Source organism: Ambystoma mexicanum, chromosome 14 (assembly GCF_040938575.1).
Source record: "Ambystoma mexicanum isolate Mex_15411 chromosome 14, UKY_AmexF1_1, whole genome shotgun sequence".
Classification (NCBI taxonomy): Eukaryota; Metazoa; Chordata; class Amphibia; order Caudata; family Ambystomatidae; genus Ambystoma; species Ambystoma mexicanum.
In genome coordinates, this window is record NC_090940.1 from 125,604,949 (window position 1) to 125,620,138 (window position 15,190).

Below are 15,190 nucleotides of genomic sequence, written 5' to 3' on the forward strand. Positions count from 1 at the left end.
ATTTACTTCTTCTGTATTCAATTCAGCATGCATTCACTTGGTCACATTTACCCCCTCATATTTTACTTCTTCTGCTTTCACTTCACTATGCACTTACATTGCCACATTTACCACCTCATATTTTACTTCTTCTGGATTCACTTCACCATGCATTCACTTTGCCACATTTACCACCCCATATTTGACTTCTTCTGCATTCACTTCGCCATGCATTCACTTTGTCACATTTACCACCTGATATTTTACTCCTTCTGCATTCAATTCAGCATGCACTCAGTTTGCCACTTTTACCTCTCCCTAATTTACTTCTTCTCCATTCAATTCAGCATGCATTCACGTTGTCATATTTACCCCCTCATATTTTACTTCTTCTGCTTTCACTTCACTATGCACTTACATTGCCACATTTACCACCTCATATTTTACTTCTTCTGCATTCAATTCAGCATGCACTCACTTTGTCACATTTACCACCTCATATTTTACTTCTTCTATATTCAATTCAGCATGCATTAACTTTGCCACATTTACCTCCACCTAATTTACAACTTCTGCATTCAATTCAGCATGCATTCATTTTGTCACATTTACCTCCTCATATTTTACTTATTCTGCATTTGCTTCACCATGCATCCACTTTGCCACATGTACCTCCCCATACATTACTTCTTCGGCATTCACTTCACCATGCATTCACTTTGCCACATTTATCACCCCATATTTTACTTCTTCTGCATTCACTTCACCATGCATTCACTTTGTCACATTTACCACCTCATATTTTAATTCTTCTGCATTCACTTCACGATGCATTCATTTTGTCACATTTACCCCCTCATATTTTACTTCTTCTGCATTCACTTCACCATGCATTCGCTTCGCCACATGTACCTCCCCATACATTACTTCTTCTGCATTCACTTCACCATGCATTCACTTTGTCACATTTACCACCCCATATTTTACTTCTTCTGCATTCAATTCAGCATGCATTCACTTGGCCACATGTACCTCCCCATACATTACTTCTTCTGCATTCACTTCACCATGCATTCACTTTGCCACATTTACCACCCCATATTTTACTTCTTCTGCATTCACTTCACCATGCATTCACTTTGCCACATTTACCACCCCATATTTTACTTCTTCTACATTCACTTCACCATGCATTCATTTTGTCACATTTACCCCCTCATATTTTACTTCTTCTGCATTCACTTCACCATGCATTTGCTTCGCCACATGTACCTCCCCATACATTACTTCTTCTGCATTCACTTCACCATGCATTCACTTTGTCACATTTACCACCCCATATTTTACTTCTTCTGCATTCAATTCAGCATGCATTCACTTTGCCACATGTACCTCCCCATACATTACTTCGTCTGCATTCACTTCACCATGCACTCACATTGCCACATTTACCCCCTCATATTTTACTTCTTCTGCATTCAATTCAGAATGCATTCATTTTGTCACATTTACCCCTCATATTTGACTTCTTCTGCATTCGCTTCACCATGCATTCACTTCGCCACATTTACCACCTCATATCTTACTTCTTCTGCATTCACTTCAACATACATTCACTTTGCCACATGTACCTCCCCATACATTAATTCTTCTGCATTCACTTCACCATACATTCACTTTGCCACATTTACCACCCCATAGTTTAGTTCTTCTGTATTCACTTCACCATGCATTTACTTTGCCACATTTACCATATCATATTTTACTTCTTCTGCATTCACTTCACCATGCATTAACGTTGCCACATTTACCTTCCCATATGTTACGTATTCTGCATTCACTTCACCATGTATTCACTTTGCCACATTTACCACCTCATATTTTACTTCTTCTGCATTCACTTCAACATACATTCACTTTGCCACATGTACCTCCCCATACATTACTTCTTCTGCATTCACTTCACCATGTATTCACCTTGCCACATTTACCACCCCATATTTTACTTCTTCTGCATTTACTTCGCCATGCATTCACTTTGTCACATTTACCACCTGATATTTTACTCCTTCTGCATTCAATTCAGCATGCATTCACTTTGCCACTTATACCACCCACTAATTTACTTCTTCTGTATTCAATTCAGCATGCATTCACATTGTCACATTTACCACCTCATATTTTACTTCTTCTGCTTTCACTTCACCATGCAGTTACATTGCCACATTTACCACCTCATATTTTACTTCTTCTGCTTTCAATTCAGCATGCACTCACTTTGCCACCTTTACCACCTCATATTGTACTTCTTCTGCATTCAATTCAGCATGCATTAACTTTGCCACATTTACCTCCACCTAATTTAGTTCTTCTGCATTCGCTTCACCATGCAATCACTTCACCACATTTACCACCTCATATTTTACTTCTTCTGCATTCACTTCACCATGCATTCACTTTGTCACATTTACCACCTCATATTTTACTTCTTCTGCATTCAATTCAGCCTGCATTCACTTTGCCACATTTACCACCTCATATTTTACTTCTTCTGCTTTCACTTCACCATGCACTCTCTTTGCCACATTTACCACCTCATATTTTACTTCTTCTGCATTCAATTCAGCATGCATTAACTTTGCCACATGTACCTCCCCCTAATTAACTTCTTCTGCATTCAATTCAGAATGGATTCATGTTGTCACATTTACCCCTCTTATTTTACTTATTCTGCATTTGCTTCACCATGCATTCACTTCACTACATTTACCACCTCATATCTTACTTCTTCTGCATTCACTTCACCATACATTCACTTTGCCACATTTACCACCCACTAGTTTACTTCTACTGCATTCACTTCACCATGCATTAACGTTGTCACATTTACCACCTCATATTTTACTTGTTCTGCATTCAATTCACCATGCATTCACTTTGCCACATTTATCACCTCATATTTTACTTCTTCTGCATTCACTTCAACATACCTTCACTTTGCCACATGTACCTCCCCATACATTAATTCTTCTGCATTCACTTTACCATGCATTCACTTTGTCACATTTACCACCCCATATTTTACTTCTTCTGCATTCAATTCAGCATGCATTCACTTTGCCACATGTACCTCCCCATACATTACTTCGTCTGCATTCACTTCACCATGCACTCACATTGCCACATTTACCCCCTCATATTTTAGTTCTTCTGCATTCAATTCAGAATGCATTCATTTTGTCACATTTACCCCTCATATTTGACTTCTTCTGCTTTCGCTTCACCATGCATTCACTTCGCCACATTTACCACCTCATATCTTACTTCTTCTGCTGTCACTTCACCATGCACTTACATTGCCACATTTACCACCTCATATTTCACTTCCTCTGCATTCAATTCAGCATGCATTCACTTTGCCACATTTACCACCTCATATTTTACTTATTCTGCATTCAATTCAGCATGCATTAACATTGCCACATTTACCTCCCCCTAATTTACTTCTTCTGCTTTCACTTCGCCATGCATTAATGTTGCCACATTTACCACCTCATATCTTACTTCTTCTGCATTCACTTCGCCATGCATTCACTTTGCCACATGTACCTCCCCATACATTAATTCTTCTGCATTCACTTCACCATACATTCACTTTGCCACATTAACCACCTCATATTTTACTTCTTCTGCATTCACTTCACTATGCAATGACTTTGTCACATTTACCACCTCATATCTTACTTCTTCTGCATTCACTTCAACACACATTCACTTTGCCACATGTACCTCCCCATACATTACTTCTTCTGCATTCACTTCACCATGTATTCACCTTGCCACATTTACCACCCCATATTTTACTTCTTCTGCATTTACTTCGCCATGCATTCACTTTGTCACATTTACCACCTGATATTTTACTCCTTCTGCATTCAATTCAGCATGCATTCACTTTGCCACTTATACCACCCACTAATTTACTTCTTCTTTATTCAATTCAGCATGCATTCACATTGTCACATTTACCACCTCATATTTTACTTCTACATTCAATTCAGAATGCACTCACTTTGCACCTTGACCACCTCATATTTTACTTCTTCTGCATTCATTTCACTATGCATTCACTTTGTCACATTTACCACCCCATATTTTACTTCTTCTGCATTTACTTCGCCATGCATTCACTTTGTCACATTTACCACCTCATATTTTACTTCTTCTGCATTTCATTCAGCATGCATTCACTTTGCCACATTTATCACCTCATATTTTACTTCTTCTGCATTCAATTCAGCATGCACTCACATTGCCACATTTACCACCTCATATTTTACTTCTTCTGCTTTCACTTCACCATGTATTCACTTTGTCACCCTTACCACCTGATATTTTACTCCTTCTGCATTCAATTCAGCATGCATTCACTTTAGCACTTTCACCTCCCCCTAATTTAATTCTTCTGCATTCAATTCAGCATGCATTCACTTTGTCACATTTACGCCCTCATATTTTACTTCTTCAGCTTTCACTTGACTATGCACTTACATTGCCACATTTACCACCTCATATTTTACTTCTGCATTCAATTCAGCATGCACTCACTTTGCCACCTTTACCACCTCATATTGTACTTCTTCTGCATTCAATTCAGCATGCATTAACTTTGCCACATTTACCTCCACCTAATTTAGTTCTTCTGCATTCGCTTCACCATGCATTCACTTCGCCACATTTACCACCTCATATTTTACTTCTTCTGCATTCACTTCACCATGCATTCACTTTGTCACATTTACCACCTCATATTTTACTTCTTCTGCATTCAATTCAGCCTGCATTCACTTTGCCACATTTACCACCTCATATTTTACTTCTTCTGCTTTCGCTTCACCATGCACTCTCTTTGCCACATTTACCACCTCATATTTTACTTCTTCTGCATTCAATTCAGCATGCATTAACTTTGCCACATTTACCTCCCCCTAATTAACTTCTTCTGCATTCAATTCAGAATGGATTCATGTTGTCACATTTACCCCTCTTATTTTACTTCTTCTGCATTTGCTTCACCATGCATTCACTTCACTACATTTACCACCTCATATCTTACTTCTTCTGCATTCACTTCAACATACATTCACTTTGCCACATGTACCTCCCCATACATTACTTCTTCTGCATTCACTTCACCATACATTCACTTTGCCACATTTACCACCCACTAGTTTACTTCTACTGCATTCACTTCACCATGCATTAACGTTGTCACATTTACCACCTCATATTTTACTTGTTCTGCATTCACTTCAACATACATTCACTTTGCCACATGTACCTCCCCATACATTAATTCTTCTGCATTCACTTCACCATGCATTCACCTTGCCACATTTATCACCTCATATGTTACTTCTTCTGCTTTCACTTCACTATGCATTCACTTTGTCACATTTACCACCTCATATTTTACTTCTTCTGCATTCACTTCAACATACATTCACTTTGCCACATGTACCTCCTCATACATTAATTCTTCTGCATTCACTTTACCATACATTCACCTTGCCACATTTACCACCTCATATTTTACTTCTTCTGCATTCAATTCAGCATGCACTCACTTTGCCACATTTACCACCTCATATTTTACTTCTTCTGCTTTCACTTCACCATGCATTCACTTTGTCACCCTTACCACCTGATATTTTACTCCTTCTGCATTCAATTCAGCATGCATTCACTTTAGCACTTTCACCTCCCCCTAATTTAATTCTTCTGCATTCAATTCAGCATGCATTCACTTTGTCACATTTACGCCCTCATATTTTACTTCTTCAGCTTTCACTTGACTATGCACTTACATTGCCACATTTACCACCTCATATTTTACTTCTGCATTCAATTCAGCATGCACTCACTTTGCCACCTTTACCACCTCATATTGTACTTCTTCTGCATTCAATTCAGCATGCATTAACTTTGCCACATTTACCTCCACCTAATTTAGTTCTTCTGCATTCGCTTCACCATGCATTCACTTCGCCACATTTACCACCTCATATTTTACTTCTTCTGCATTCACTTCACCATGCATTCACTTTGTCACATTTACCACCTCATATTTTACTTCTTCTGCATTCAATTCAGCCTGCATTCACTTTGCCACATTTACCACCTCATATTTTACTTCTTCTGCTTTCGCTTCACCATGCACTCTCTTTGCCACATTTACCACCTCATATTTTACTTCTTCTGCATTCAATTCAGCATGCATTAACTTTGCCACATTTACCTCCCCCTAATTAACTTCTTCTGCATTCAATTCAGAATGGATTCATGTTGTCACATTTACCCCTCTTATTTTACTTCTTCTGCATTTGCTTCACCATGCATTCACTTCACTACATTTACCACCTCATATCTTACTTCTTCTGCATTCACTTCAACATACATTCACTTTGCCACATGTACCTCCCCATACATTACTTCTTCTGCATTCACTTCACCATACATTCACTTTGCCACATTTACCACCCACTAGTTTACTTCTACTGCATTCACTTCACCATGCATTAACGTTGTCACATTTACCACCTCATATTTTACTTGTTCTGCATTCACTTCAACATACATTCACTTTGCCACATGTACCTCCCCATACATTAATTCTTCTGCATTCACTTCACCATGCATTCACCTTGCCACATTTATCACCTCATATGTTACTTCTTCTGCTTTCACTTCACTATGCATTCACTTTGTCACATTTACCACCTCATATTTTACTTCTTCTGCATTCATTTCAACATACATTCACTTTGCCACATGTACCTCCTCATACATTAATTCTTCTGCATTCACTTTACCATGCATTCACCTTGCCACATTTACCACCTCGTATTTTACTTCTTCTGCATTTACTTCGCCATGCATTCACTTTGTCACATTTACCACCTGATATTTTACTCCTTCTGCATTCAATTCAGCATGCACTTACATTGCCACATTTACCACCTCATATTTTACTTCTTCTGCATTCAATTCAGCATGCACTCACTTTGCCACAATTACCACCTCATATTTTACTTCTTCTGCATTTACTTCGCCATGCATTCACTTTGTCACATTTACCACCTGATATTTTACTCCTTCTGCATTCAATTCAGCATGCACTTACATTGCCACATTTACCACCTCATATTTGACTTCTTCTGCATTCAATTCAGCATGCATTAACGTTGCCAGATTTACCACCTCATATTTTACTTCTTCTGCATTCAATTCAGCATGCACTCACTTTGCCACAATTACCACCTCATATTTGACTTCTTCTGCATTCAATTCAGCATGCATTAACTTTGCCACATTTACCACCTCATATTTTACTTCATCTGCATTCAATTCAGCATGCATTCACTTTGTCACATTTACCCCCTCATATTTTACTTCTTCTGCTTTCACTTCACCATGCACTTACATTGCCACATTTACCACCTTATATTTTACTTCTTCTGCATTCAATTCAGCATGCACTCACTTTGCCACAATTACCACCTCATATTTGACTTCTTCTGCATTCAATTCAGCATGCATTAACTTTGCCACATTTACCTCCACCTAATTTACTTCTTCTGCATTCAATTCAGCATGCATTCACTTTGCCACATTTACCACCTCATATTTTACTTATTCTGCATTAACTTCACCATGCACTCACTTTGACACATTTACCACCTCATATATTACTTCTTCTGCATTCAATTCAGCATGCATTAACTTTGCCACATTTGCCTCCCCCTAATTTACTTCTTCTGCATTCAATTCAGAATGCATTCATTTTGTCACATTTACCCCTCATAGTTTACTTCTTCTGCATTCGCTTCACCATGCATTCACTTCGCCACATTTACCACCTCATATCTTACTTCTTCTGCATTCACTTCAACATACATTCACTTTGCCACATTTACCACCCCATAGTTTTCTTCTTCTGCATGCACTTCACCATGCATTAACGTTGTCACATTTACCACCTCATATTTTACTTCTTCTGCATTCAATTCAGCATGCATTCACTTTGCCACATGTATCACCTCATTTTTACTTCTTCAGCTTTCACTTCACCATGCACTCACATTGCCACGTTTACCTCCCCATACCTTACTTATTCTGCATTCACTTCACCATGTATTCACTTTGCCACATTAACCACCTCATATTTTACTTCGTCAGCATTCACTTCACTATGCATTCACTTTGTCACATTTACCACCTCATATTTTACTTCTTCTGCATTCACTTCACTATGCATTCACTTTGTCACATTTACCAACTGATATTTTACTCCTTCTGCATTCAATTCAGCATGCACTTACATTGCCACATTTACCAGCTCATAGTTTTACTTCTTCTGCATTCAATTCAGCATGCATTCACTTTGCCACATTTACCACCTCATATTTTACTTATTCTGCATTAACTTCACCATGCACTCACTTTGACACATTTACCACCTCATATATTACTTCTTCTGCATTCAATTCAGCATGCATTAACTTTGCCACATTTGCCTCCCCCTAATTTACTTCTTCTGCATTCAATTCAGAATGCATTCATTTTGTCACATTTACCCCTCATAGTTTACTTCTTCTGCATTCGCTTCACCATGCATTCACTTCGCCACATTTACCACCTCATATCTTACTTCTTCTGCATTCACTTCAACATACATTCACTTTGCCACATTTACCACCCCATAGTTTTCTTCTTCTGCATGCACTTCACCATGCATTAACGTTGTCACATTTACCACCTCATATTTTACTTCTTCTGCATTCAATTCAGCATGCATTCACTTTGCCACATGTATCACCTCATTTTTACTTCTTCAGCTTTCACTTCACCATGCACTCACATTGCCACGTTTACCTCCCCATACCTTACTTATTCTGCATTCACTTCACCATGTATTCACTTTGCCACATTAACCACCTCATATTTTACTTCGTCAGCATTCACTTCACTATGCATTCACTTTGTCACATTTACCACCTCATATTTTACTTCTTCTGCATTCACTTCACTATGCATTCACTTTGTCACATTTACCAACTGATATTTTACTCCTTCTGCATTCAATTCAGCATGCACTCACTTTGCCACTTTTACCTCTCCCTAATTTACTTCTTCTGCATTCAATTCAGCATGCATTCACGTTGTCACATTTACCCCCTCATATTTTACTTCTTCTGCATTCAATTCAGCATGCATTCACTTTGCCACATTTATCACCTCACATTTGACTTCTTCTGCTTTCACTTCACCATGCACTCACATTACCACGTTTACCACCCCATATTTTACTTCTTCTGCATTCACTTCACCATGCATTAACGTTGCACATTTATCACCTCATATTTTACTTCTTCTGCTTTCACTTCATTATGCACTCACATTGCCACATGTACCTCCCCATACATTACTTCTTCTGCATTCACTTCACCATGTATTCACCTTGCCACATTTACCACCCCATATTTTACTTCTTCTGCATTCACTTCAACATACATTCACTTTGCCACATGTACCTCCCCATACATTACTTCTTCTGCATTCACTTCACCATGTATTCACCTTGCCACATTTACCACCCCATATTTTACTTCTTCTGCATTTACTTCGCACTGCATTCACTTTGTCACATTTACCACCTGATATTTTACTCCTTCTGCATTCAATTCAGCATGCATTCACTTTTCCACTTTTACCTCCCCCTAATTTATTTCTTCTGTATTCACTTCACCATGCATTCACTTTGTCACATTTACGCCCTCATATTTTACTTCTTCTGCTTTCACTTGACTATGCACTTACATTGCCACATTTACCACCTCATATTTTACTTCGGCATTCAATTCAGCATGCACTCACTTTGCCACCTTTACCACCTCATATATTACTTCTTCTGCATTCAATCCAGCATGCATTAACTTTGCCACATTTACCTCCCCCTAATTTACTTCTTCTGCATTCAATTCAGAATGCATTCACTTCGCCACATTTACCACCTCATATCTTACTTCTTCTGCATTCACTTCAACATACATTTACTTTGCCACTTGTATCACCTCACATTTGACTTCTTCTGCTTTCACTTCACTATGCACTCACATTCCCACATTTACCTCCACATACCTTACGTATTCTGCATTCACTTCACCATGTATTCACTTTGTCACATTTACCACCTCATATTTGACTTCTTCAGCATTCACTTCACTATGCATTCACTTTGTCACATTTACCACCTCATATTTGACTTCTTCTGCATTCACTTCAACATACATTTACTTTGTCACATTTACCACCTGATATTTTACTCCTTCTGCATTCAATTCAGCATGCACTCACATTGCACATTTATCCCCTCACATTTGACTTCTTCTGCTTTCACTTCACCATGCACTTACATTGCCACATTAACCACCTCATATTTTACTTCTTCTGCATTCACTTCACCATGCATTAACGTTGTCACATTTACCACCTCATATTTTACTTCTTCTGCATTCAATTCAGCATGCATTCACTTTGTCACATTTACCACCTCATAATTTACTTCTTCTGCTTTCATTTCTCCATGCACTTACATTGCTACATTTACCACCTCATATTTTACTTCTTCTGCATTCAATTCAGAATGCACTCACTTTGTCACATTTACCACCTCATATTTTACTTCTTCTGCATTCACTTCAACATACATTCACTTTGCCACATGTACCTCCCCATACATTACTTCTTTTGCATTCACTTCACCATGTATTCACCTTGCCACATTTACCACCCCATATTTTACTTCTTCTGCATTTACTTCGCCATGCATTCACTTTGCCACTTGTACCTCCCCCTAATTTACTTCTTCTGTATTCACTTCACTATGCATTCACTTTGTCACATTTACCACCCCATATTTGACTTCTTCTGCATTCACTTCGCCATGCATTCACTTTGTCACATTTACCACTTGATATTTTACTCCTTCTGCATTCAATTCAGCATGCATTCACATTGCCACTTTTACCTCTCCCTAATTTACTTCTTCTGCATTCAATTCAGCATGCATTCACGTTGTCACATGTACCCCTCATATTTTACTTCTTCTGCATTCAATTCAGCATGCATTCACTTTGCCACTTGTATCACCTCACATTTGACTTCTTCTGCTTTCACTTCACTATGCACTCACATTCCCACATTTACCTCCCCATACGTTACGTATTCTGCATTCACTTCACCATGTATTCACTTTGCCACATTAACCACCTCATATTTTACTTCTTCTGCATTCACTTCACTGTGCATTCACGTTGTCATATTTACCACCTCATATTTTACTTTTTCTGCATTCACTTCAACACACATTCACTTTGCCACATGTACCTCCCCATACATTACTTTTTTGCATTCACTTCACCATGCATTCACTTTGCCACATTCACCACCTCATATTTTACTTCTTCTGCATTCAATTCAGCATGCATTAACTTTGCCACATTTACCTCCCCATACATTACTTCTTCTGCATTCACTTCACCATGTATTCACTTTGCCACATTCACCACCTCATATTTTACTTCTTCTGCATTCACTTCACTATGCATTAACTTTGTCACATTTACCACCTCATATTTTACTTGTTCTGCATTCAATTCAGCATGCACTTACATTGCCACATTTACCACCTCATATTTTACTTCTTCTGCATTCAATTCAGCATGCACTTACATTGCCACATTTACCTCCACCTAATTTACTTCTTCTGCATTCAATTCAGCATGCATTCATTTTGTCACATTTACCTCCTCAAATTTTACTTATTCTGCATTCGCTTCACCATGCATTCAGTTTGCCACATTTACCACCTCATATTTTACTTCTTCTGCTTTCACTTCACCATGCACTCACTTTGTCACATTTACCACCTCATATTTTAATTCTTCTGCATTCACTTCACGATGCATTCATTTTGTCACATTTACCCCCTCATATTTTACTTCTTCTGCATTCACTTCACGATGCATTCGCTTCGCCACATGTACCTCCCCATACATTACTTCTTCTGCATTCACTTCACCAGGCATTCACTTTGCCACATTTAACACCCCATATTTTACTTCTTCTATATTCAATTCAGCATCCATTAACGTTGCCACATTTACCTCCACCTAATTTACTTCTTCTGCATTCAATTCAGCATGCATTCATTTTGTCGCATTTACCTCCTCATATTTTACTTATTCTGCATTCGCTTCACCATGCATTCAGTTTGCCACATTTACCACCTCATATTTTACTTCTTCTGCTTTCACTTCACCATGCACTCACTTTGTCACATTTACCACCTCATATTTTAATTCTTCTGCATTCACTTCACGATGCATTCATTTTGTCACATTTACCCCCTCATATTTTACTTCTTCTGCATTCACTTCACGATGCATTCGCTTCGCCACATGTACCTCCCCATACATTACTTCTTCTGCATTCACTTCACCAGGCATTCACTTTGCCACATTTAACACCCCATATTTTACTTCTTCTGCATTCACTTCACCATGCATTCACTTTGTCACATGTACCTCCCCATACATTACTTCTTCTGCATTCACTTCACCAGGCATTCACTTTGCCACATTTATCACCTCATATTTTACTTGTTCTGCATTCACTTCACCATGCATCACTTTGCCACATGTACCTCCCCATACATTACTTCGTCTGCATTCACTTCACCATGCACTCACATTGCCACATTTACCCCCTCATATTTTACTTCTTCTGCATTCACTTCGCCATGCATTCTCGTCGCCACTTTTACCTCCCCCTAATTTACTTCTTCTGCATTCAATTCAGCATGCACTCACTTTGCCACATTTACCACTTCATATTTGACTTCTTCTGCATTCACTTTACCATACATTCACATTTACCATACATTCACATTGTCACATTTCCCTCCCAATACTTTACTTCTTCTCCATTCACTTCACCATACATTCACTCTGTCACATTTACCTTCCAATACTTTACTTCTTCTGCAATCACTTCACCATACATTCACTTTGTCACATTTACCTCCCCATACATTACTTCTTCTGCATTCACTTCACCATACATTCACTTTGTCACATGTACCTCACCATACATTACTTCTTCTGTATTCACTTCACCATGCACTCACTTTGCCACATTTACCACTTCATATTTTACTTCTTCTGCATTCAATTCAACATGCATTCACTTTGCCACATTTACCCCCCCTAATTTACTTTGTCTGCATTCACTACACCATCCATTCACTTTGTCACATTTACCACCTCACATTTTACTGCTTCTGCATCCGCTTCACCATGCCTTCACTTTGCTACATTTACCACCTCGTATTTGACTTCTTCTGCATTCACTTCACCATGCACTCACTTTGCCATATTTACCACCTCATATTTTACTTCTTCTGTATTCAATTCAGCATGCATTCACTTTGCCACATTTACCTCCACCTAATTTACTTCTTCTGCATTCACTACACCATACATTCACTTTGTCACATTTACCACCTCACATTTTATTTCTTCTGTATCCGCTTCACCATGCATTCACTTTGCCATGTTTACCTCATCATACTTTACTTCTTCTGCATTCACTTCACCATGCACTCACTTTGCCACATTTACCATATCATATTTTACTTCTTCTGCATTCAATTCAGCATGCATTCACTGTGTCACATTTACCTCCCCCTAATTCACTTCTTCTGCATTCACTACACCATACATTCACTTTGCCACAATTACCACCTCATATTTTACTTCTTCTGCTTTCACTTCACCATGCACTCACATTGCCACATTTACCACCTCATATTTTACTTCTTCTACATTCACTTCACCATGCACTCACTTTGTCGCATTTACCACCTCATATTTTACTTCTTCTGCATTCAATTCAGCATGCATTCATTTTGTCACATTTACCCCCTCATATTTTACTTCTTCTGCATTCGCTTCACCATGCATTCACTTCGCCACATTTACTACGTCATATTTGACTTCTTCTGCATTCACTTTACCATACATTCACATTTACCATACATTCACGTAGTCACATTTCCCTCCCCATACTTTACTTCTTCTGCATTCACTTCACCATACATTCACTTTGTCACATTTACCTTCCCATACTTTACTTCTTCTGCAATCACTTCACCATACATTCACTTTGTCACATTTACCTCCTCCATATTCACTTCTTCTGCATTCACTTCACCATACATTCACTTTGTCATATTTACCACCTCATATTTTACTTCTGCATTGACTTCACCATTTATTCACTTTGCCACATGTACCTCGCCATACATTACTTCCTCTGCATTCACTTCACCATGCATTCACTTTGCCATATTTACCACCCCATAGTTTACTTCTTCTGCATTCACTTCACCATGCATTCAGTTTGCCACATTTACCTCCCCATATATTACTTCTTTTGCATTCACTTCAACATAGATTTACTTTGTCACATGTGCCAACTCATAGTTTACTTCTTCTTTGAATGCCTGGTCTCTCTCTCTCCTGACCACTCTCTTACTGTGACTATTATTTACCGGCCACCTGACCAGGTAACTTCCTTCATCTCTGAGTGGGCAGACCTCGCCTCCTCCCTCCTTGCCTCTTCCACTCAACTCCTCCTCAGAGACCTTACCATCCACCTGAATGCTTCCTGTCCCTCCGCTGGACTTTTTCACAACCTCTGCGATTCTCTTTCTCTCTTTATTCTTCCCTCTGGCCTGACTCACTCAGCCGGGCACACCCTGGATGTTCTGATCTCCTCAGACCTCCCCCTCTTTAAGCCTCTCACCACTCCTCTCTCCTGGACTGACCACTTTTTCCTCTCCTCTCATCTCTCTCTCTCTATACTCCCCAGGCCGAGCCAACGCCAGCACTGCCACCCACCTTCTCGGTCATTTGACCCATGAAGCGTGTATCAGTTGAGGCTGTAGCTGCCACTTTCTCTCCCCCTCCTGCAACGCTGGCTGACCCACATCCTGACACAGCCCTTTCCAACCTCCATTCTTCTATCTCTGAAACTCTTGATGTACTTGCCCCTGTCATGAGGATCCGGTTGAAGCCCAAAGCCAGGT